This window comes from Cyanistes caeruleus, chromosome 28 (assembly GCF_971803275.1).
Source record: "Cyanistes caeruleus chromosome 28, bCyaCae1.hap1.1, whole genome shotgun sequence".
Lineage (NCBI taxonomy): Eukaryota > Metazoa > Chordata > Aves > Passeriformes > Paridae > Cyanistes > Cyanistes caeruleus.
The window spans coordinates 2,968,914-2,992,589 of NC_141728.1; the positions used below are offsets into that span (position 1 = coordinate 2,968,914).

Below are 23,676 nucleotides of genomic sequence, written 5' to 3' on the forward strand. Positions count from 1 at the left end.
ACTGAAGATTAATGAGAGGGAGGCAGTTTTCTCTTGTTCGGTCTCAGTTGATTATTCTTTTATAATCAGCATTACAAGGTACAAGGAGCTATGTGCACTATGATAGAAAAGGGTAAAATGGCTATCAAAGATCCTTTTCAAGGTCTTTTATATGTCCATTTACCCAATTAACAGATGCCAACTAAATTATTTTTCTTAGTGACCCAAAGACCCAACACCTGTGCGCTGCACTGCGGCATTTTTTACCCAATCACTTACTACTACCCAAAAACCCCTCAGAGAAGAACATGAAGAAGAAAGAAGAAGGACAAGAGACAACACCCTAAATCTTCCATCTTGTCTCCTGTTCTCCAAACTACTTTTTCACCCAGTGATTTAAGAAACTTTCTAATCTACACACTTACACTTTTCCTATCTAACTTTAGCATTTGCTTTCATGTATCACCATGAAAACATGCTCATGAATTTCATGTCATATGAAATTCAGTGTTTCTTTGAATCCTAGAACTAAGTATTAGAAACAAGGGCACACACTCTGTATCTCAGACTCAAACAAGTCATAAGTTTTGTTACATACCCACCAATTCACTTTGTCTGCTTCCATTCTACTACTGCTTTCAGTGTTCCATCCTTCTGGATCTGTTTCATTTTCAGAGCCCTCCCACTTCATGCACCAAGGGGTATCTGCCATTATGGATGCTAAATCTGAACCACAGTGCCTGTACAAATTGCAGGCCGCATGGCTCCTCAAGCTGCCTGAGAAAGTATCCTGGGAAAAATATGAGAAGGAATTAAAACAATTCTCAGGGACACTAAACAGCCTTGCAGGTGTTGTTTTGCAGTCTCTTGGTTCCTCTTGCAGGAGAGAGTCAGGGGGGCAGAGTGCCCCTGACCAATGATGGTGATGTAGCACTTTGCTAACCAATAAGAGTTTCCTTTCTGTACTTTCCACGTATCTGTCTATAAGACAGGGCTGAAGCAATAAACTAGGAATTCTCCTGTTGTGACTCCCTTGAGAGTCCCGTGTCGTTCTTCCTAGCCGTTCCCAATCGGAACGACATGCCATATATTGGAATTTCTGAAGCATGCTCACTGACCATGCACTGTCCCAAGCTTCAGCCCGATCTTTTCTTTCCTGTCTTTCATACTTCCATTTTGACACTGGAATCTTTTCTTTAATAACCTTTGCTATCTTTTCATAACACTATCCATAATTCCCTAATCTCCCACACCAGCCTAGTTTTGGTTCATCCTTTCCTCCATTTTCATGACAATCCCATAGAGATGAATACTTTGACTTCACAGCATTTTCAAACACTGTCTTCTTTTGGTACTCGTAATCTATTTGCAATACACAGCTCACATTTTCACTTTTATTCTTTTGTATTTCAGGTAATTTTGATGTTATAATTCCCCAACTTACTGGATCTCCTGCTGCCTTTGGTATTGGCAGACAGGCAGTTATTTTGCTGGTGTTTTGCATGTTGGCAAAATCTTTAATTACTCCAATCACCATATTTTCTGCCTGGATAGTATTAGAGACTTTTATCACTTGTGTTTCTGGCTGCACTGCCACATCCCTCTTCATTCTAAAATGAAGAGTTGTCAGCTGATCTTTTGCATTTCACATCTCAAGGTAACATTGATTCCAACTGATGGCACTAAAGGCCATCAAATAATCACCATTACAGTCACTAGCAACCTAGACATTTGAAACAATCAAACCCGCTTTATCTGCAGCTCTGTTGGCCCTACAGTTTGTGCAGTCCACAGTGCAGGGGAAACCTTCTTCACTCTGGTGTAATGTATGCAGGGATCCAGTCCAGCTCCTTTGACTGCTGCCAAGGTAGTTAACAGTACCTGATAGGGTCCATTCCACCTTTCTTTTCATGGTTCTTCCTTCCAGCTTTTACCGTACACTTCATCTCCCGGGGGATGCCATGAACTGGATTCTCAAGAGTCAGCGGCCTATTCCACACAAGGGTGCTCCAAAGTCGAGCTTGAGCTTTTCCAAGAGACAGAACATAATTCTACACCTCTTGCTTCCCTGTAACATGTACATTTGGATTAGGTTCAGGGGATTCCTAGGGTTTCCCATACAATATCTCATAAGGACTGACTGACATCCCGCTTCGAGGCTTTATCCAAATCCTCAGCAGTGCTATTGGTAAAGCTTGTGGCCACTGCAATTTAGCTTCTTGGCATATTTTGCTGATTTGCCTCTTCATGGTCTGATTCATCCTCTGTACCTGTCCACTGGATTGGGGTCTCTATGGTGTATGGAGATCCCAAGATATTCCCTGCAACCTACTCATCTCTCCCACTGCCGTGGCTATCAAATGTGGTCCCCTCTCTGATGATATTCCTAGAGGCACCCCAAATCTTGGAATGATTTCTTGCAGAAACCACTTGACTGTCTCCTTTGCTTGATTTGTGTGACAGGGAAGAGCTTCTGGCCATCCTGAAAATGTGTCAGCCCCTACCAATAGATATTTATATCCTCGAGTTCTTGGTAATTCTACAAAATCTTCTTGCCAATAATTTCCTGGTTCTACTCTTATCCCAATTTTCCTCAATTGTGCCTGTCGTCTAGCCACTGGATTGTTCTTCAAGCAAATTTCACATTTTGACATTACTGATTTTGCCATTGTTAACATCTGTACTGAAATTAAATTTACTTTGACCAATTTCACCAATGCCTCTGCACCCCAATGACATTTGTTCTGTTTAATTTGTAGAACTTCTCTCATTCTCAAGGGGGGTACCACTACTTGTCCCTGTGTAGTCACCTACCATCCTTCTGAATTCTTCTGTGCATTCAGTGAGCGTCCCAATTTCTCATCCTCTATTGAATATTTTGGTTCTGGAGGTAAATTGAATTGAGATACATGAGTTTTTAAAGGTATCAATGCCATTGCAGTTTGCACTTCTCGAGCAGCTTGTCGGGCTGTCCAGTCTGCTTTCTGATTTCCCTCATGAATTTTGGAGCTTCCTGATTGTTGAGCTTTGCAGTGCATGATTGCTACTTGCTCAGGCTTTTGTACTGCTTTTATTAATTGCAGGACTGCATCTTGATGTTTAATGTGTGTGTTTTGGGAAGGCAGCAGTCCTCTTTCTTTCCACAGTGCCCCATGTACATGCACCACTCCAAAAGCATATTTTGACTCAGTCCAGATATTTACTTTCTTCCCTTCACTCATCTCTAATGCCCTGGTTAAAGCAACCAGTTCTGCTCGTTGGGCAGATGTGTTTGCTGGCAAGGCCTTTGCCTCCACCACTGCACCTGTTGTTCTACTGCATATCCAGGGTATCTGGTCCTGTTCTCCACAAAACTGCTTCCACCTGTAAACAGCTCCCAGTCTGCCTGTTCCAGTGGGACATCTTTCAGCTCTAGCTGAACAGGTGTGTTCTCTCACTTCCACACAATCGTGTTCCAATGGGCTGTTTTAGTTTAGGGCAAATCAGGAAGGAAAACTCCAAATGGGGATCTCTACAGGGAAATGCCCCTCTCCACCAAGGGGTCTGGGAAAAGGGAAAAAAAAAATTCCGTGGAGAGAAGTGGAAAAAGCTGTTTATTTAACAGAAATTGAGTAATATTAAATAATAAAACCTCTTGCTGTTCGATGGGATGGTAAGTCTAGGAAGAAAAGTCTTTTTTTCATGTGGTGTAGCTCGGCTCGCTCAGGTTCTTATCAGTCCCTCCAGCGCTGGAAAGTGCCGAGGCCCAGGCCCCGGTGGGCCACAGGCGTGAGCTCCCGGGGTTTGGCTGGGTGTTTTTCAGTCCAGAGCAGGCTTGCACAGATCCAAGAAAATTGGAAAAAAACAGAGGTCCAGGGAACTCCTCTGCTTCAGCTAGCTAAAACTAACTAAAAGCCAGAGAGAAGCTCTGTTCCGCTGTCTGTCCATGCTGCAGACACCACAGTCCAGGAGCGGGGTGTGTGGGAGTGATGTTTTCATTAACACACTGCGCACTTTTTATTCCTCCTCTCTTGCTCTCAAAGCCAGTCTTAAAGGTGCAGAACTTAATATATAACATAAACCAGACGATTGGGGATACCAGTATCATAAAGTCACCTCAGGACTTTGGCCTTCTTCAGTTGTGGTACCTAGGAACAAAGCTGGATTCAAGAGGTCAGTTGTCTTTAGTGTGACATCATCCTGCTCAGTCAGGATTACCTGGGATTTCATCATCTTGCTTGGAGATAGCCAATGGCTCCCCTTTTCTTCTAAAACAGTGGTCACCATGTGTGGCACACAGACATCTATGTGTCTACCCATCGTGAGTTTCCTAGTTTCTTGTGTCAGCATCACGGTGGCTGCAACTGCCCACAGGCACGAAGGCCATCCAGCACTCACGTGGTCAAGTTGTTTGGAGAAGGAGCTTACCAGCCTTTTCCAGCTTCCCAAACCTTGGGTCAGCACTCCCTGTGCTAGGTGTAGTCTTTCATGCACAAACAGCTGAAAATCTTTGGATAGATCAGGCAATCCTAATGCTGGAGCTGTTGTCAATGCCTCCTTCAGTTTGAGGAAGGTCTCCTTCTGTGGTTTGCCCCAGGTAAACGGCTGTGTCTTGTGGGCTTCATTCAGGGGTTTTGCAGTTAGTCCATAGTCCATGATCCACAGGCAGCACCATCCGCACATCCCGAGGAAGACTCGCAGCTCATGCAGGTTCTGGGGTTCTGGAATGGCACAAATAGCTTGAATATGATCAGTACCCAGCTTTCATTGCCCTTGTGAGATTTCGCATCCCAGGTACATCACAGTTTGTCGGGTAATTTGTGCCTTCTCTTTAGACACCTTATATCCTCCCATTCCCAGCTGATTTAAAATTTCAATTTACCTTTCTGCAGGTTGTCTTTTCCTCTGTATCTATCAGTATATCATCAACATACTGTCACAGCAGGTATTGCTCCCTCGGAACTTGCCCATTCTCGGTCCAAATCTCCAGCTCTTTAACCAGCTGGCTTCCAAATAGGGTTGGACTGTTCTTGTATCCTTGTGGGAGTCGTGTCCAGGTGAGCTGGGTTTTCCTTCCATTTTCTGGATTTTCCCTCTCAAAGGCAAACAGTTTCCTACTTTCTTTGTCAAGGGGTATGCAGAAAAAGGCATCTTTTAAATCAATTACAGTAAACCATTTCTATTTCTCTTTCACAGATGTCAACAATGTGTAAGGATTAGCTACTACTGGGTAAATATCTTTAGTTATTCCATTTATTTCTCTCAAACCCTGTACTAGTCCATACTCACCATTTGGTTTCTTTACTGGAAATACTATTTCCAGTGTATTAAATTCTGATTCACATTCTTCTACAATTTGGTACTTCAAAAATTTACCAATAATCTTTACTATTCTTTGCCATGCTTCTGTCTTAATGAGATACTCTTTAACCTGCACAACTTTTGCTCCTTCTTTTCATTCTGCATGTACTGGTTGTGCCAATTTAGATTTTCCTGGTATGTCTGTTTCCCATACAGAGGGAATTACTGCATCCTCTACTTCTCAAGGGATGGTAAGGACTAGTTTTTCTTTTATCATTAAAAGTTGTCCTGCCTTTGATTCAGGTATTTTCATTAAAAGTTCCCTGTTCTCAAAAGTTATGACTGCATCAAGTTTTGCTAATAAATCTCGTCCTACAAAGTGGAATTGGACACTCAGGCACATATAAAAATTCATGTGTTAAAACTTTGTTTGCAAAACACAAATCCAGGGGTTGCAGGAATGGTCGATTCTCCTCCTTTCCTGTGGCTCCAACTCTTGCTGTTTTGTCTCCAATTTCTCCTTTTAGATCATTTAGCACAGAATATGTAGCCCCTTTATCCACCAGAAATTTTACTTCTTTGTCTCCCAATTGTATAGTTACTAAAGGTTCCTGTATTGGTTTTTGTTCCGATTCTAGTCAGCTGCTGTACTCCCCCAGCACCATTAATTTCAAAGTGTCTTGATTCTGGTTGAACTGATTGCCCTGGTTAAACTGATTCGGGCATTCATTTTTCCAGTGCCCCTCCTGTCTACAATAAGCACATTGATTTAACCCTAATCTTGGCAAAACCAATCTCCCTTGTCCTCTGCCAAATCCGCCCCTCCCCAGTCCACGACCACCTCTACTGCGTCCTCTGAAACCTGGATTCTCTCTTCCTTGGATCACTGCCAAAAGATTTTGCTGCTGTTTTTTTACTAGCTTCTTTTGCCCTCTTATTGTGTACTTTCCAAGCCACTTCAAGTAATTTATTCAAATTTCTTAATTCCTCTTCTTCTAATTTCTGCAATTTTCTCCTAATACCATCCTGTGACTGCCTAAGAAAAATGAACGCAAGCTGAACTTTCGCTTGTTCTGTTTCTAGTTGAAGATCTGTATACTTTCTCACTGCCTCCTTAAGCCTTTCCAAAAATGCAGCAGGGGATTCTTTCTTTTCCTGTCTTACCTCACACAATTTAGACCAATTCATAGCCTTAGGTATAGCATTCCCAACCCCTATCTGGAGCCACTCTTGATATCTCTTCAGCCTCCACATGTCCCCAAAGGCATTGGGATCCCACCCTGGATCCTCGGTCAGAAAGTTCTCATCTAAAGTCCCTGTCACCACCCTAATTCTGAGATCTTCTCTCACCTTCTCCTTGGCTGCTCTAAGCACCATCTCTTTCTCAGCAGAGTCCATTAAATTATCCAATATTACTTGTATATCTTCCCAATCTGCATTCTGAGTTTTCATAATCATTTTTACCATCCCTGCTACTTTATCAGGATTTTCTCTGTAAGTTCCAGCTGACTGTTTCCAAATTATCAAGTCTGCAGGGGAGAAAGGCACTTTTACAAACTCTGGCCCCTCTACTCCTACTCCTTGTCTCAAGGGGGCAATCACAGTCTGCCTTTGTCTGCCCAAATCTTTTCCCGTTCTACCCAGAACCGGAGCAAGCTGTGACCGAGTCCGATGGGACACCGGTGTCACTGATTTATTCTCATCACCCCCGCTACTGCTATCCTCCTCCCCAGCATTTTTCACATTTCCTTGTATAACAGTTAGATCTTGATCATCTCCCGGAGAAGAAGGATCAGGTGAAGGCGGTAGAGGAAGAATAAAGAGGGAAAGGTGAAGTGGGATTAGGCGAGATAGGGTTGGGTGAAATAGGATTGGGTGAAGTGGGGGCAGACAAAACAGAATCAGGTTCTTTTGGTTCTGCTGAAACCACTTGTAAATCAACATCCATCTCTTTCCCCTGACACAAATTTTCTTTTTATGCCAGGTGCTCTAAACAACTTTTACATTTTACACAAACCTCACATTTATCACTCACACGTGCTTTAACTGCCATCAATCCACACTCAGCCTGCCATTCTGGCTTGTCTCTCAAATAGAAAAACAAATCAACATATGGAACTTCTTCCTATTTTCCCTCTCACTTACAGAACAACATCAACTGTAAAATCGTGTTATACTGCAAAGATCCATTTCTTGGCCACTTTTCCCCACTGTCCAGGTCATATCCTGGCCACCAGGTATTACAATAATCAATCAACTTTACGTAAATCTTGCCCAAAGTTTCCCTGTTTCCAATGTGCCAATAAGCACCCCAAAGGAGAAGTACGTGCTATGGGGGCATTGCCACCTCAAATCCCTTTAAGCTTCTCCATGTTACAGTTACAATACACCACACACCACTGCTGCCGAACCTGCAACGCTTTCGCACTTGTCTGACAGACGGCGCCTGGGCAATGCCACAAATTCCTCCAGCCCAACCCTGCGGAGATTTCGCTGCGTCTTATCGGCAGGCACCAGAGCAGACCGAAAAGCACCTTACCTCTCTCAGAGGGACGTTGTGAGCAGAGGAGACGCTCACGGCCGGATGGGCTCCCCGAGAATCCCTCGGTGCCGGCTGGAGCGTGATCGGGTCATGAACTCGCTCAGCAGCACTCACAGGGTCCCATCTGGGTCACCAAAATGTCAGCGTTCAGGAACACACATAATCACAGATTGATTATATGCAGGTGCTTTATTGAAGTGTGTGGGAACTAGGGGTATCAGCAACCCAAATCTAGCTCCATCATCTTTGTCCAAAGTGCACATATTTCTACAATTTCAGCTGTAGCAGTAATCACTATAACAACCTTCTCAATATTGCTTCATTAATATTGCATCATTAACTTGATTGATATTGCTTCATGAGAGTTAGCTCATCATTGTACGAACATGTATGAATCTTATCTCTGGGTGGGTATCTTGGAGACCCCAAGCACCAGTTCCTGTTACCGTAAACATTCCAGCTTGCTAGACCATCCCTAATACCAAACATTCTTGTGGCCTAATTCTACATGATTTTCAGAAACATTATTCAGAAACATTTAACCCCATAGTAACAGAAGGATCAAGGATCCACTGTGACACTGCAGGGCCCAAAGAACCAAGGATCCACTGTGGTTCCACGGAGTGTCATGGAGCCGTGGAGACCATTGTGACACTGCAGGGCCTCATGGAACCATTCTGACACCAAGCTGGCTGGGAGTGTGGATGTGCTGGAGGGCAGGAGGGCTCTGCACAGGGAGCTGGACAGGCTGGATGCAGGGCCCAAAGCCAACAAGGTGAGGTTGAACAAGACCAAGTGCCGGCTCCTGCACTTTGGCCACAACAAGGCCTGCAGTGCTCCAGGCTGGGGCCAGAGTGGCTGGACAGTGGCCAGGCAGAAAGGGAGCTGGGGCACTGATGGACAGCAGGCTGGACATGAGGCAGCAGTGTGCCCAGGTGGCCAAGAAGGCCAATGGCCCCTGGCCTGGATCAGGAATGCTGTGGCCAGCAGGAGCAGGGCAGGGATTCTTCCCCTGTGCTGGGCACTGCTGAGGCCACACCTCGAGTGCTGTGTCCAGTGCTGGGCCCCCAATTGAGGAAGGCCATGGAGGGGCTGGAGCGTGTCCAGAGAAGGGCAACAAGGCTGCTGAGGGTTCTGGAGCACAAGTCCTGTCAGGAGTGGCTGAGTGTGGTGGGTTTTAGCTCCAGCTAAAATCACCAGAGTACTTCCTTCTTTCTTGCTGTGAGATATGGAATAGAAGGGCAAATCAGGCTTAAAATTTAAAAAAAAACAACTTTATGATCAGGGCTACAAGAATAAGAAACATGAACAAAGCCTCCAGAAACTTTTCCTGCCCCCACCCAACTTTTCCTTTCCCAAGTGACACGGCAGAGACAAAACCTGGGATGTTAAAGCAGTGCCAACTATACAATAGTCTTTTCATCAGTCTGTGCAGGGAGAGGAGTTTTCTCTTGTCATGCCATGGAGAGTTCTCCAAAAGAAACAGTTTTCTTGTGGCCTTTCATTTCTACAAATGGCAGTCATCCAGGCACAAACTCTGCCCTCTCCTCCCATTTTCACACCACTCAGAGGTGTGTTCATGGGCCATGAGCTCAAGGGGTTTTATTTTAAGGATGAGTTATTCAAAGGCAAAGGTTCTCTTCATGTCGGTTCGACTGGGAACGGCTAGGAAGAACGACACTGGACTCTCAAGGGAGTCACAACACGAGAATTCCCTAGTTTATTGCTTCAGCCCTGTCTTATAGACAGATACGTGGAAAGTACAGAAAAGAAACTCTTATTGGTTAGCAAAGTGCTACATTACCATCATTGGTCAGGGGCACACTGCCCCCCTGACTCCCTCCTGCAAGGGAAAACAAGAGGCTGCAAAACAACACCTGCAAGGCTGTTTAGTGTCCCTGAGAATTGTTTTAATTCCTTCTCATATTTTTCCCAGGATACTTTCTCAGGCAGCCTGAGGAGCCATGTGGCCTGCAATTTGTACAGGCACTGTGGTTCAGATTTAGCATCCATAATTCACCCTTTTCTGTTAGAAAAAATAAAAAAGGCAGTGTTTGTTATATCCTACTGGGCCCTTGTAGGATAGAGAACAAACACAGCTCAATAGGTTTCTTTGCTAGAACTTTGAATGGATGCTGATCTAGAATTAATCTAGAATTTTGGCTTATGTTTTGGTATTTAAGAATTGTTCTCCTTGCAAGGACTTGATGGTTGAGTCTAATATTTCTAATTCAGTTAATTAATACACACACTATACAAAACACTATATACAACATTGTTAGTCTGTTCGAATTGACTGTCTAACATGTCAATAGAGTAGTTTGAAAGAACACCAAAGTGATAAAAACAATGCACAATGCAATTTATGCTGCTTTGATCCCCTCTTCTTATCCTGCTTTTTTTTTTTTTCATTGGATTTTTTCTTCAAATATAATTGAGGTGTTTTTGAGGGATTTATAAAGTTTACATGGTTGCTGTTATTGTTTATCGGGTTTGAACTAAGGATGGATTTCAGGAAGGTTCAAGGAACTTGAAGTTACCATGTCTTCGCGGCTGGTTGTCAGTTCTGTAAACACAAGACTTAAAAGGTACAAAGTGAGTAAATTTGGGTCCTGCAGGGGTTGCAGGACTTTGGCGCGGCTCAGGCCGCTGGAGGGCTTGTTGAGGTATTTCTTTAGGTTAGTGCAGAAGGACCCGGCAGAGGGCCTGCCGCTGTCTTTCTCTCTTTCTGCCACCTTTATGGGTGCGGGGGGGGCGCTGCTAGAGCTCAGATCGGGAGCGCAGCACGGCAAGCGCTCTCTCTCCCTCCCCCGCCTCCCCGCTGGAGCGCGGGGGGAGCGCAAGGGTGAGCGCAGCCGAGCACGGAGGAAGCGAGGTGGGCGCAGGGCTAGCGCGTCCCGCACACACGCGGGGCGAGCAAGGTTCGCCGGCCCCCCCCGCCGCTTTTTCGCTGGTACTTCGGACGCGTGCGGGGCGATGCCCGCCACGGGCCTGGCCCCGGCCCCAGATCTGGGCTTGAGCTTGGGTTTTTTCGGGGTTCTCGCGGCCGGCCGGCGGCCGGCCGAGCTGCGGCCGGTGGCGGCGGGCAGGCGCAGGGGGAGTGAGGTTGTTGCTCTCCCTCCCCCCGCCGCTCCTCTGCCGGGGGCAGCCGCGCGCCCCGCCGCGTTGGTACCAGGGGGATTGGTTCGCGCATGCGCGGGGCGAGCGAAGCCGCCGGTCCCCCCCGCCGCTACTCTGCCGGGGGGAGCCGCGCGCCCCGCCGCGTTGGTACCGGGGGTATTGGTTCTCTCGGACCCCCCGGCGGCGGTGGCCCGCGCGCCCGGCACTGGGGGGGCTGAAGAGAGGCCCCTCTGCTGGCAAAGCCCGCGCGCCGAGCTCCGCGGATGGCGGGCGCTCAAACCTCTCTGGAGAGGGAGATCTCTGGGCTGCGGGTTGCTCTCGCTCGCCGCCAAAGTCTTCCGAGGGTCCGGGCAGAGTTAAAAGAGCACTATGCAGCTCATCCATGGTCTTATCTCCCAGTTTCTCATCTTGTACAAAGGAGGAACTTTCGGCATCAAAGTTTTTCATCCCAGTTTCACTGTCCTCAGACTGGCTCCATTTCAGCGCTTTAAAAAGCACTCCCCAGGTGGCTGCTAGGCTACACACGCTGATATCTCCGTTAATGAATTCTGACCATAAATGGTTCTCTACCAACAGCCAAAGTTCGAGATCAAAGGCATTGTCCATAGTTATAACAAAACCTTGCTCTTTCACCCACTGAAATAAAGCGCGCATGGCACCTTCAGAAACACTGAGTCCTATGCAGGGCAGGGCATCCTGCCATGCAAGGTAGGCAAGCTGTTCATCAGCCGAAGTACAGTTCCCCCATTATGAGGACTTTATCTTGGCGGCTCCGTGAATGCAATTATGCACACGCTATCGGCTCAGAATCGGGATTTTGAGCTCTGCTTCACCAAGACAGCCGTTCCAAGCCCGCTCACTGGCAGGGCTCCACTATCCCGTTGGTTTCCAGAACCAGCTTCCTCTTGGAAAGCCCGGGAGAATTCCACTTACCCCTCTAGGGGGAAGGGCTGGCTTTTTCCCGCTCGCTGCTTACCCTCAGGGGATTAGCAGAAGTGACGTCGGTTGCTTTCTGACCTCGGGGGTCGGCTGCACTTCACGTCGGGTTACCGGACCTCGGGGGTCGGTTCAACATCACGTCGGGCGGTCACCAGATGTCGTTTTGATTGGGAACAGCTAGGAAGAACGACACAGGACTCTCAAGGGAGTCACAACACGAGAATTCTCTCTAGTTTATTGCTTCAGCCCTGTCTTATAGACAGATACGTGGAAAGTACAGAAAAGAAACTCTTACTGGTTAGCAAAGTGCTACATCACCATCATTGGTCAGTGGCTCACAACCCCTCTGACTCCCTCCTGCAAGGAGAAACAAGAGGCTGCAAAACAACACCTGCAAGGCTGTTTAGTGTCCCTGAGAATTGTTTTAATTCCTTCTCATATTTTTCCCAGGATACTTTCTCAGGCAGCCTGAGGAGCCATATGGCCTGCAATTTGTACAGGCACTGTGGTTCAGATTTAGCATCCATATCTCCTGTTTGTAATTCTTGTTCTCTTAAGTCTGGGTGTATTTTTGTTTGCAATTCTAGAACTTCTCTGCAGTCATCTATTAATCCCTCCCCTGGGTCTCCATATAGAAACTGAGCAGGGCTTTGTACATTTGTCACTTTTAGTTCCAGTTCTGGGGAAGTTATCAAAATAGCCTCATATTTTAATATTTGGCTATCAGTCAACCATTTTTCAGCTTTCTGAGCAAGAATTCCCCTAATATTGTGGCGGGTGTATACTTCTAGCAGTGCTCCAAAGGTTACCTTTTGGGCTTCTTCCACTAACACAGCAGTTGCTACCAGAGCTTGTAAGCGTGTTGGCCAACCTTTACTAACTGGATCTAAGAACTTGGAGTAATGTCCCACAGGTTTTCAGCTTTCTGCTCAATCTTGGGTCAACACTCCATAAGCCGTTTGATTGGCTATATTAACAAATAATTGAAAAGGCTTATCTGAGTCAGGAAGGCTTAGTACAGGGGCCTGCAATAGTGCTTCTTTAACTTGCTCAAAGTTTTCCTGGCCTTTTTTAGTCCATTTCAGGTGATTTGTGGTTAATTATTCTTATAAAAATTTCACTTTTCCACTAAACCCTTCTATCCACTGCTTACAGTACCCCAAAAGACCCAGGAACTGTCTTATTTCTCTTTTAGACTTTGGGGTCCCATGTTTACAATTTAGTAAAAAAAGGTACAATTTAGTAGATATATTCAGGTATATATTTCTATATATATGTGAGTATAATTGGCCAGTGGTTACAAATGGTTAAGGCATAAGCAAAACTGACCAGGGCACGGGGGGGGGCTTCTCACCCCACCTCACGTACAAAACAAAGCACTTCAAGCTGAACTTGTATACTGTATGCTTTTACATATTCATTAATGTTTGCCAGAAGTTTCCTCCTATTTCCAATTTTTCTGACTCTAAGTCACTTTTCTTCACAACACATGCCTCACTTGTTCTAAAGGGGTCTTCAGTCTGTTTTGGGGTCTTTTGGCAAAGGCTTCTCCTCTTCCTCGTTGTCCTTTGGATAACCTTTCAGGTTTGTGCGTGTGTACTAAGTGTTGTTATGTAAGTCTACTCATTAGTCTGATATTTACTGATTTTTAGGCCCAATGCCTAAAGTCATTCTAATTTTGTCCATCTCAAGGTCTTTTTCATCTTGGGACATCACTTATCTTCCAAACTACATCCTGTACCTCAATTTTAACATGTAACATCTGTAAAGGGGTGCATCTGCCTTGTAACACTGATTCTTTTGATTGCTTCTAATAATAACATTAATAACAGTTACAAATTAGTTCACACAAATCAATTCCATTTATTACACCACACTCCAGGGTACCCAAAATTTGAAAATAGATCCCTCTCTGCTGTACTGACAATTTCACACCCATTTTCCTTGATGTTAAGCTGCCAGCACAGCAAAAATCCACCCTCCCCTGCAGCAAAAGCAACAACTTAACAAACTAAAGATCAAAGTTCCAGGGCCAGTCTCAGGGATAGGATGCTTTCCACAGCCAACTATCCTGGACTGTAGCTTCGTGGCCCCCCCCCCCCCCATCACCCCCGGGGAGCAATGCACCCTTCCCACAACTTGTGAGCACCCTCAGCCTAACTTGGGGTACACTCACCCTCCTTTGGTCCACTGGACAGGGGCTGCAGGGAAGTCCTCCTCAGGGAAGTGCTCCTCTGGATGCTCGAGGGTTATCACTTCCTCCCCCAAGAGCCAGAAGAGAAAAACCGCTCTGCTGCACTCGGAGGCAGCTGAGGGCCAGAACTTGTTGGATAAAATCCACAGTTTGTCCGTGGGGTCCGTTCACAGGGCCCCACGTTGGGCACCAGCTCTCGCATCTCACCGGAGCTGATCTGGCTCTGTCACTGGGGCCTGCACAGGAGTGGGTCACACCCCAGGAGCAGGATGAGCCCAGGTGTGACTAGAGTACTCACTCTACAGCTTCGGGCTGTCACTCTGTGCTCTGGGGAGACAAGGACGAGAGGGAGGTCTTTTGTATGGGATAATAGAGGATTTATTGCTCTGGGGAATCTTGGGGGCAAAAGACAGAAAATGTGAGCGTGCAACAGCTGAAATAGGGAGATGGTTCAAAGGGAGGGTCCAAAGCATCAGCTAATCAGAGATATCCTGGGGAGGGTAAAAGGCAGGGTTCACAAAATCATCATCCAATTGGGGCCAAAGCACCAAGGATCCACTGTGACACTGCAGGGCCCAAAGCACCAAGGATCCACTGTGGCTCCACGGAGTGTCATGGAACCGTGGAGAGCATTGTGACACTGCAGGACCTCATGGAACCATTCTGACACCAAGCTGGCTGGGAGTGTGGATGTGCTGGAGGGCAGGAGGGCTCTGCACAGGGAGCTGGACAGGCTGGATGCAGGGCCCAAAGCCAACAAGGTGAGGTTGAACAAGACCAAGTGCCGGCTCCTGCACTTTGGCCACAACAAGGCCTGCAGTGCTCCAGGCTGGGGCCAGAGTGGCTGGACAGCGGCCAGGCAGAAAGGGAGCTGGGGCACTGATGGACAGCAGGCTGGACATGAGGCAGCAGTGTGCCCAGGTGGCCAAGAAGGCCAATGGCCCCTGGCCTGCATCAGGAATGGTGTGGCCAGCAGGAGCAGGGCCGGGATTCTTCCCCTGTGCTGGGCACTGCTGAGGCCACACCTCGAGTGCTGTGTCCAGTCCTGGGCCCCCAATTGAGGAAGGCCATGGAGGGGCTGGAGCGTGTCCAGAGAAGGGCAACAAGGCTGCTGAGGGGTCTGGAGCACAAGTCCTGTCAGGAGTGGCTGAGTGTGGTGGGTTTTACCTCTAGCTAAAATCACCAGAGTACTTCCTTCTTTCTTGCTGTGAGATATTGTACTAGTTTGAAATCAAACCAGTGAGAGATCGCAAGTCAGAATTATAATTTAATAGGAAAATGATAAAAAGAATAAATGCAATAATATCAAAAACACTGACAGAGTCAGAATACAGCCTGGAACTCTGTTAGGGTGATGGTAGTCGTCCAGATGAGGTGGTCTTGTTGAAGCGTGATCCTTTGGAAGAAAGGGGGTCTGGTCTTCAGCTGAAAGTCCAGCAGTAGTTCCTGTCCTCTGGAAGTCCCGTAGGTAAGGGCTGCTGTGGTGTTCGAATTCTCAGCTTATATCTAGTATGGAATGCTTGGCTCCTCCCTCGGGGAGGAGCATCTCACAATGGGATGGTGAGTCATGAGATAAGGCTTTGATGAGCCATTAACAGAAAACAGTCCAGGAGGAAGTTATCTCTGAGTCATGCAGCAAGGCAGTGGTGGGCCCATTAACAGGGGACAATACAGGGGGAAGTTATCTATGAGTCATGGGGCAGGGCATTGATGGGCCCATTAACAGAAGGTAGCCCGGGGGGGGGGGGGGAGGCAGGGAGCACTGCCTCACCTGGTTTCAACAGTACATGAGGATGGTGATAGAATATACTGCAACCCAGGACATAATCCACCCCTTATTCTATTACTATCTACATAATTTCAAATCAGTACCTTCCTTAAACTCCACACACACACACACACATATATATATATATATATACAATGGAACCTTACACACAGTTCTCACTTAAAATGAGGTCTCCTTGTGGCACACATCGGGTTTCCCTATCTTTCCGCATTACTCACTAAGTGTAACCAGGTCTTTGAGCGAAGACAATCCCACGGATAGGTTTGCTCTTGCTTGAGGTGGGATTAATCCAAACAGTCTTTCCTAACATACCTCTCATGTGTACCACAGGGACTTTATCTCTATCTACCGTGTGCAAGGGTTCAGACTGGGCAGGACTAGCTCGATTGATGGATCTTCTGGTGTTAACCATCCAGGTGGCCTTTGCTAAGTTCACTTCTCAATTTTTGAAGGTTCTTCCACTAAGTGCTTTTAGGGTAGTCTTGAGTAGTCCATTGCACCGTTCAACTTTCTCAGCAGCTGGTGCATGATAAGGGATATGATAGATCTATTCAATTCTATGTTCTCTGGCCCAAGTACTTACGAGGCTGTTCTTGAAATGCGTCTCGTTGTCTGACTCGATTCTCTTAGGGGTGCCATGTCTCTAAAGGACTTGCTTTTCTAGGCCCAAGATGGTGTTCCGGGCAGTAGCATGAGGCACAGGGTATGTCTCCAGCCATCCAGTGGTTGCTTCCACCATGGTCAACACGTAGCGCTTGCCTTGGCGGGTTTGGGGAAGGGTGATGTAGTCAATTTGCCAGGCTTCCCCATACCTGTACTTGGACCATCTTCTACTGTACTACAGAGGCTTTACCCGCTTGGCCTGTTTGATTGCAGCGCAGGTCTCGCAGTTGTGGATAACCTGTGAGATGCTGTCTATAGTAAGGTCTACTCCTCGCTCACGAGCCCATCGGTACGTTGCATCTCGTCCCTGATGACCAGAGGCATCATGGGCCCAACGAGCTAAAAATAATTCTCTTTTGTGCTGCCAGTCCAGATCTACCTGTGATATTTTCACTTTGGCAGCTCGATCTACCTGCTCATTGTTACGGTGTTCTTCATTAGCCCGACTTTTGGGTACATGAGCATCCACGTGTCGAACCTTCACGATCAGCTTCTCCACCCGAGCAGCGATGTCCTGCCAAATCTCAGCGGCCCAGATGGGTTTCCCTCTGCGCTGCCAGTTGGCTTTTCTCTATCGATCTAGCTATCTCTACAGAGCATTAGCTACTATTCAGGAGTCAGTGTAGAGATAGAGCTTCGGCTACTTTTCTCTTTCAGCAATATCTAAAGCCAGCTGGACAGCTTTAAGTTCTGCGACTTGACTCGATCTACCCTCTCCCTCGGTAGCTTGTGCAACTCGTCGTGTGGGGCTCCATACAGCAGCTTTCTATTTCCGGTTAGTGCTTACAATTCGGCAGGAACTATCGGTGAAGAGGGCATATCGTCTTTCACTCTCCGGTAGCTCATTATATGGTGGGGCTTCCTCAGCACGTGTCACTTGCTCTTCTTCTTCAGAAGATAATCTAAAAGTCTCACTTTCAGGCCAGTTTGTTATAATTTCCAGAATCCCAGGGCGGTTCAGGTTTCCAATACGGGCACGCTGTGTAATGAGGGCAATCCATTTGCTCCAAGTAGCATCGGTGGTATGATGCGTGGAAGGAATCTTTCTCTTGAACATCCACCCCAGCACCGGCAGTCGGGGTGTCAGAAGCAGCTGCGCTTCAGTACTAATGACTTCTGAGGCAGCTTGGACTCTTTCATAGGCGGCTAAAATTTCTTTCTCTGTTGGGGTGTAGTTGGCCTCGGATCCTCTGTAGCTTCGGCTCCAGAATCTCAGTGGTCGACCCCGAGTCTCACCAGGCACCTTCTGCCAAAGGCTCCAGGACAGACCATTGTTCTCGGCTGCAGAGTAGAGCACGTTTTTCACTTCTGGCCCCGTTCTGACTGGACCAAGGGCTACCGCATGAGCGATTTTCTGCTTGATCTGGGCGAAAGCTTGTTGTTGTTCAGGGCCCCAATGGAAATTGTTCTTCTTGCGGGTAACCAGGTAGAGAGGGCTCACAATCTGGCTATATTCAGGAATGTGCATTCTCTAAAAGCCTATGGCACTTAGGAAAGCTTGTGTTTCCTTCTTGTTGGTCGGTGGAGACATCGCAGTGATCTTATTGATGACTTCAGTGGGAATCTGACGCCGTCCATCTTGCCACTTTACCCCCAGGAACTGGATCTCTCGGGCAGGTCTCTTGACTTTGCTCCTCTTGATGGTAAAACCAGCCTTCAGGAGAATCTGGATGATTTTCTGTCCTTTCTCAAATACTTCTGCTGCCGTGTTCTCCCACACAATGATGTCATCAATGTACTGCAGGTGTTCTGGAGCCTCACCCTTTTCTAGCACAGTCTGGATCAGTCCATGGCAGATAGTAGGACTGTGCTTCCACCCCTGGGGCAATCGGTTCCAGGTATACTGCACACCCCTCCAGGTGAAGGCAAACTGAGGCCTGCACTCTGCTGCCAGAGGAATGGAGAAAAACGCATTTGCAATATCAATGGTCGCGTACCACTTTGCTGCCTTGGATTCCAGCTCATACTGAAGCTCCAGCATGTCTGGTACAGCTGCACTCAGTGGTGGCGTGACTTCATTCAGTCCACGGTAATCTACCGTCAGTCTCCATTCTCCACTGGACTTACGCACTGGCCATATGGGGCTGTTAAAGGGTGAACGAGCCTTGCTGACCACCCCTTGGCTCTCCAGCTCACGAATCATCGTATGGATGGGGACCACAGAGTCTCTGTCGGTGCGGTATTGCCGACGGTGCACTGTTGCTCTGGCAATTGGTACCTGTTGTTCTTCAACTCTCAGTAGTCTCACAGCAGAAGGGTTGTCTGAGAGACCAGGTAAGGTACTCAGTTGTCTGATGCCTTCTGTCTCTAGAGCAGCTATCCCAAAAGCCTAGCGATAACCTTTTGGGTCTTTGAAGTACCTGTTCCTGAGGTAATCTATGCCGAGGATGCATGGGGCCTCTGGACCAGTCACGATGGGGTGTTTCTGCTACTCATTCCCAGTTAAACTCACTTCAGCTTCCAGTACCGTGAGCTTCTGGGATCTCCCTGTCACCCCAGAAATAGAAATGGGTTCCGCTCCCACATACCTTGATGGCATTAGAGTGCATTGAGCGCCGGTATCAACCAAAGCCGTATATCTTTGTGGGTCAGATGTGCCAGGCCATCGGATCCACACTGTCCAATAGATCCGGTTGTCCCTCTCCTCTACTTGGCTAGAGGCAGGGACCCTCTAATCCTGGTCATGGTGCACGTTGCTCTCCTCTGGTGAATATGCTCTTGATGTCCCTTCAAGAGGATCACTCATATCATCATTTCTATACTTTCTGATGTTCTGGCCACGAGAGACCGGAGCGGCGCTGGCTCTAGATGAGCTCCTTGTGGTAGTTGTCCCTCTTTTTAGTTCACGTACTCGGGCTGCTAAGGAGGAGGTGGGTTTTCCATCTCACTTCCTCATGTCTTCTCCATGCTCCTGGAGAAAAAACCAGAGGTTACCTCGTGGAGTGTATCTTTTCTCCCTGGCTGGGGAATGCCTACTCTTAATAGCAGAGACTCTTGTTGGTTCTGGGGAGACGTGGTAAATTTCTTCTTTAAGTTCCTTTTTTAGTTTCTGATGGCCCTCTTCAATCAAGCTCCGGACTTGCTCAGCCAGCCTTGTTTCTACAGATGAGACATGGGTGCGAAACGGGGCAGTGACAGTGTCCTCGTAGATTTTTAGTTTATTGGCCAGGACACCCACCCTGTCCTCACCTTCCCTCCATTGCAGTGTTGCCAGGTAACGGGAGTACATCTCTGGTCCAAGTCGTGCAAATCTCAGCCACATCTGTGACGTGCACTGGACACCATCTGGGCTCTTAGGAAATCTCTCATCTTCTGCAAAAATGATCTCCAGCACAGCCAACTCCCTCAGGCATCGGATACTCTGTTCTATTGTGCTCCATTTTCCCTGGTGCACTTGGAGGTCTTCTTTGCAGAGGTATCTGTCTCTTACACTTGTCAGCAGTCGCCTCCAGAGGCTGAGAGTTTCTTGGGTTCTCCTAATCCCCTGGTCAATGACCACATCCCGGGACAGCGATCTCAGTTGCCTGGCCTCACTTCCATCTAGGATGGTGTCGTTTGCTGCAGCGTCTCAGATGCGGAGCAGCCAGGTTAGGATGGACTCGTTCGTCTGGCGGGTGAATTCTCTCCGCAGGTCACGCAGCTCACCTAGGGATAGAGAGCGAGTGATAATCTCTGGTTCTGTCTCCTCCGCTGCGTGTGAAGGTCCTGCCTCACCCTCATCAGTCACTATGCGGACTGATTTGCTTTTTGATTTCTTTTTCTGAATGGGGGCAACTTCTACCGGTTTAGGCTGCTCTGGTTCGGTGACTGTTTGTGTGGAGGTGCTCATGGCCCTTTTGGTTCCTTTCTCTTCTGTGGTAGTCTGCGTAGACATGGACGCTGTTGTTTTGCTCTTGGTTCTTTTCTCCTCTGTGGCAGTCTGAGTGGACACGGATGCTGTTGTTTTGCTCTTGGTTTCTTTCTCCTCTGTGGCAGTCTGCGTAGACACGGACGCTGTGGCTTTGCTCTTGGTTCCTTTCTCCTCTGTGGCAGTCTGTGTGGTCATGGATGCTGTTGCTCTGCTCTTGGTTCTTTTCTCTTCTTCCTCAAGAAGACGCTGTACCACACCAAACAGTGCTTTGTTTTTAAGCATGGTGTACATGGTGCAGGCCATGCAGAGAAAACAAAACAGCAAGACTAGGCTGTCCTTGGCATCCAGAGAGAACTCAATATTTTTAAAAACTGCTGTGCCTGACCTGAAAGGCTGGAAGAAACCACTCTCCACTCTTCCCACCAAGGGCAGGGTGCGATTGTTGAGAAGGTCCCAGATGTAGCAGCCCAGACTAGGACAAGCAAACAAAATTGAGTATATATTCCGAATGGTATTCATTGCCTCACAGGTTATCATGCCATAAGCATAATAAACCAATAAAGCAATTCTCATACCATTCCCTGGTCTCAACAGGAGCAATACAACAGGCAAGTAGTTCCCCATGTGAGGGAAAATATAGAGAGCAAGATACAGTACCCATATAGACAAGCCAACCACCATGGTGGATAGGTTTCTGTTAATATGAAATTGCAATTCTGACTTTCTCTCAGGTTAATGCCCCACGTTGGGCGCCAAAATATGTACTAGTTTGAAATCAAACCAGTGAGAGATCGCAAGTCAGAATTATAATTTAATAGGAAAATGATAAAAAGAATAAATGCAATAATATCAAAAACACTGACAGAGTCAGAATACAGCCTGGAACCCTGTTAGGGTGATGGTAGTCGTCCAGATGAGGTGGTCTTGTTGAAGCGTGATCCTCTGGAAGAAAGGGGGTCTGGTCTTCAGCTGAAAGTCCAGCAGTAGCTCCTGTCCTCTGGAAGTCCCGTAGGTAAGGGCTGCTGTGGTGTTCGAATTCTCAGCTTATATCCAGTATGGAATGCTTGGCTCCTCCCTCGGGGAGGAGCATCTCACAATGGGATGGTGAGTCATGAGATAAGGCCTTGATGAGCCATTAACAGAAAACAGTCCAGGAGGAAGTTATCTCTGAGTCATGCAGCAAGGCAGTGGTGGGCCCATTAACAGGGGACAATACAGGGGGAAGTTATCTATGAGTCATGGGGCAGGGCATTGATGGGCCCATTAACAGAAGGTAGCCCGGGGGGGGGGGGGGAGGCAGGGAGCACTGCCTCACCTGGTTTCAACAGTACATGAGGATGGTGACAGAATATACTGCAACCCAGGACAGATATGGATTAGGAGAAGGGCAAAACAGACTTAAAACTGAATCGGAATAAATAAACTTTATGATCAGGTCTACAAGAATAAGAAACAAGAATAAAACCTCCAGAAACCTTTCCTCCTCCCACACCCAACTTTTCCTTTCCCAAGTGACACGGCAGAGACAAAACCTGGGATGTTAAAGCAGTGCCAGCTATACAATAGTCTTTTCATCAGTCTGTGCAGGGAGAGGAGTTTTCTCTTGTCATTCCATGGAGAGTTCTCCACAAGAAACAGTTTTCTCGTGGCTTTTCATTTCTACAAATGGCAGTCACCCGGGCACAAACTCTGCCCTCTCCTCCCATTTTCACACCACTCAGAGGTGTGTTCATGGGCCATGAGCAGAAGGGGTATATTTAAACGATGAGTTATTCAAAGGCGAAGGTTCTCTTCATCTCTGAGAACAGAGGTTTCCTTCTCTCCCTGGGGGCAAAGGGTCTTCATCAGCTCTCATCTCCCTCTCTCTCTGTTCAAGCTCTCATGGGATCACAGCTACTCCACCATCTGCTTGGCTTCATCAATGGATACCTTTGCCCAGTTTCATTTTTATAATCAGGGGGTCTGTTGGGGTGGACCTTCCGGGTCCCCTTCAGTCTTCTTGTGGATGTGTGACTGCAATCACCCCTCCTTTCCCTTCTTTCTTTTGGCCATCTCACTTCCACTTTGGAAACTCATTTTTCCAGTGACCAAATTCTCCACAGTACACACATTGGTCTCTACCCAGTCGAGTCGGGCCTTGTTTGGGTGGTCCTTGTCTGTGCTTTCCTTTCCCTTTTCCTTCCTCCTGTACCACTGCTACTAGCTTCTTCATTTCTTGCTTATATCCCTCTTCTCAATTGCTGAAAACTCTCCATGCCTCTTCCAATAAGGCTTCTAAGTTTCACCCATCTGCCCCCCAAAGCTTTTGGAGTTTACACCTCATGTCCCCCGTGGATTGTTCCAGAAATAGATGAACTAGCTGCTGTATTCCTACTTCAGAGCCCGGCTCCAGTGGTGTGTGTCTGTGCATCGCGTCCTTCCAAGGATCTGGGAATTCCCAGGGAGATTCCCAGGGACCTTGTTTGATTGCATATAAGGCTGCCCAGTTCATGGTTTTAGGTCCAGCCCTCTCCACTCCCTTCACTCTCCACTCCTGGCAGCTTTCTGACTTTCTCCTTGCACTCGACTGATTTGGATCCCATTGTGGGTCCTGCAGAGGAAAGTATTCTTTTCCATCCATTTGTAATATTTTATAATGGTCCTTTGCCAGGTCCCCTGCTGGTTTTAGAACCAATTGCTTCTCAGTTTTGGTTAATGCATCTAATAACAATTGTGTGTCACTTCAATCTGGGTTATGTTGTTTGACTATATATCGTAAACATTTGGCAGTGTTTACTGGGTCACTTTGATAATTCTTTGTGACTTTTTCTCAGGCCTCTGTGTCGAGAGGAGAAAAGGGTTCCTTAACTACCATTGTTCCTTCTGGTCCTATTGCTTCCCACAAGGGTGCCTGTAGTCCCTGCTTTCTGCTCCGGGATGCAATCGGGCTACCTGGGGGTGTTGGGGCTGATGCCCCCTTAAAGCTGTCGGGAGGGGGTGGAGGGGAAATGGAGCTTCCAGGTGTGGAGGGGGCAGAGGGCAAATGGAGCTTCCAAGTGCACCTCTTCCTCCTGCTGCCTCCTAAAGGGAGGGCTGATTAAATGAGTATAGTTCTGTTCTTGCTGGGCTGCTGCTGGATAGGCCTTACTCAGCCTGATGCACCTCTGGCCGAGGCTGCAGCTCCAACAGCACAGTTTGAGCTTCCCTTTGTTGGCCTGATTTTCTTTCTCAAGGGCCAACACCAAAGGATCAGAGGGAGCTTTGATCCCACAGTCCCTCTGCCATTCAGGGTTATTCCAGAGGGAGAAAAACATATCATAACCCCAAAGCTCACCCGACTT

The 23,676-nt window shown here is 47.3% G+C and overlaps 1 protein-coding gene across 4 annotated transcripts in view; it reads right to left on the reverse strand.

Annotated features, from left to right (window-relative positions):
* Positions 1 to 23,676, reverse strand: part of LOC147649040 (uncharacterized) — a 636,047-nt gene that overhangs the window by 377,006 nt on the left and 235,365 nt on the right. The window lies entirely within an intron of this gene.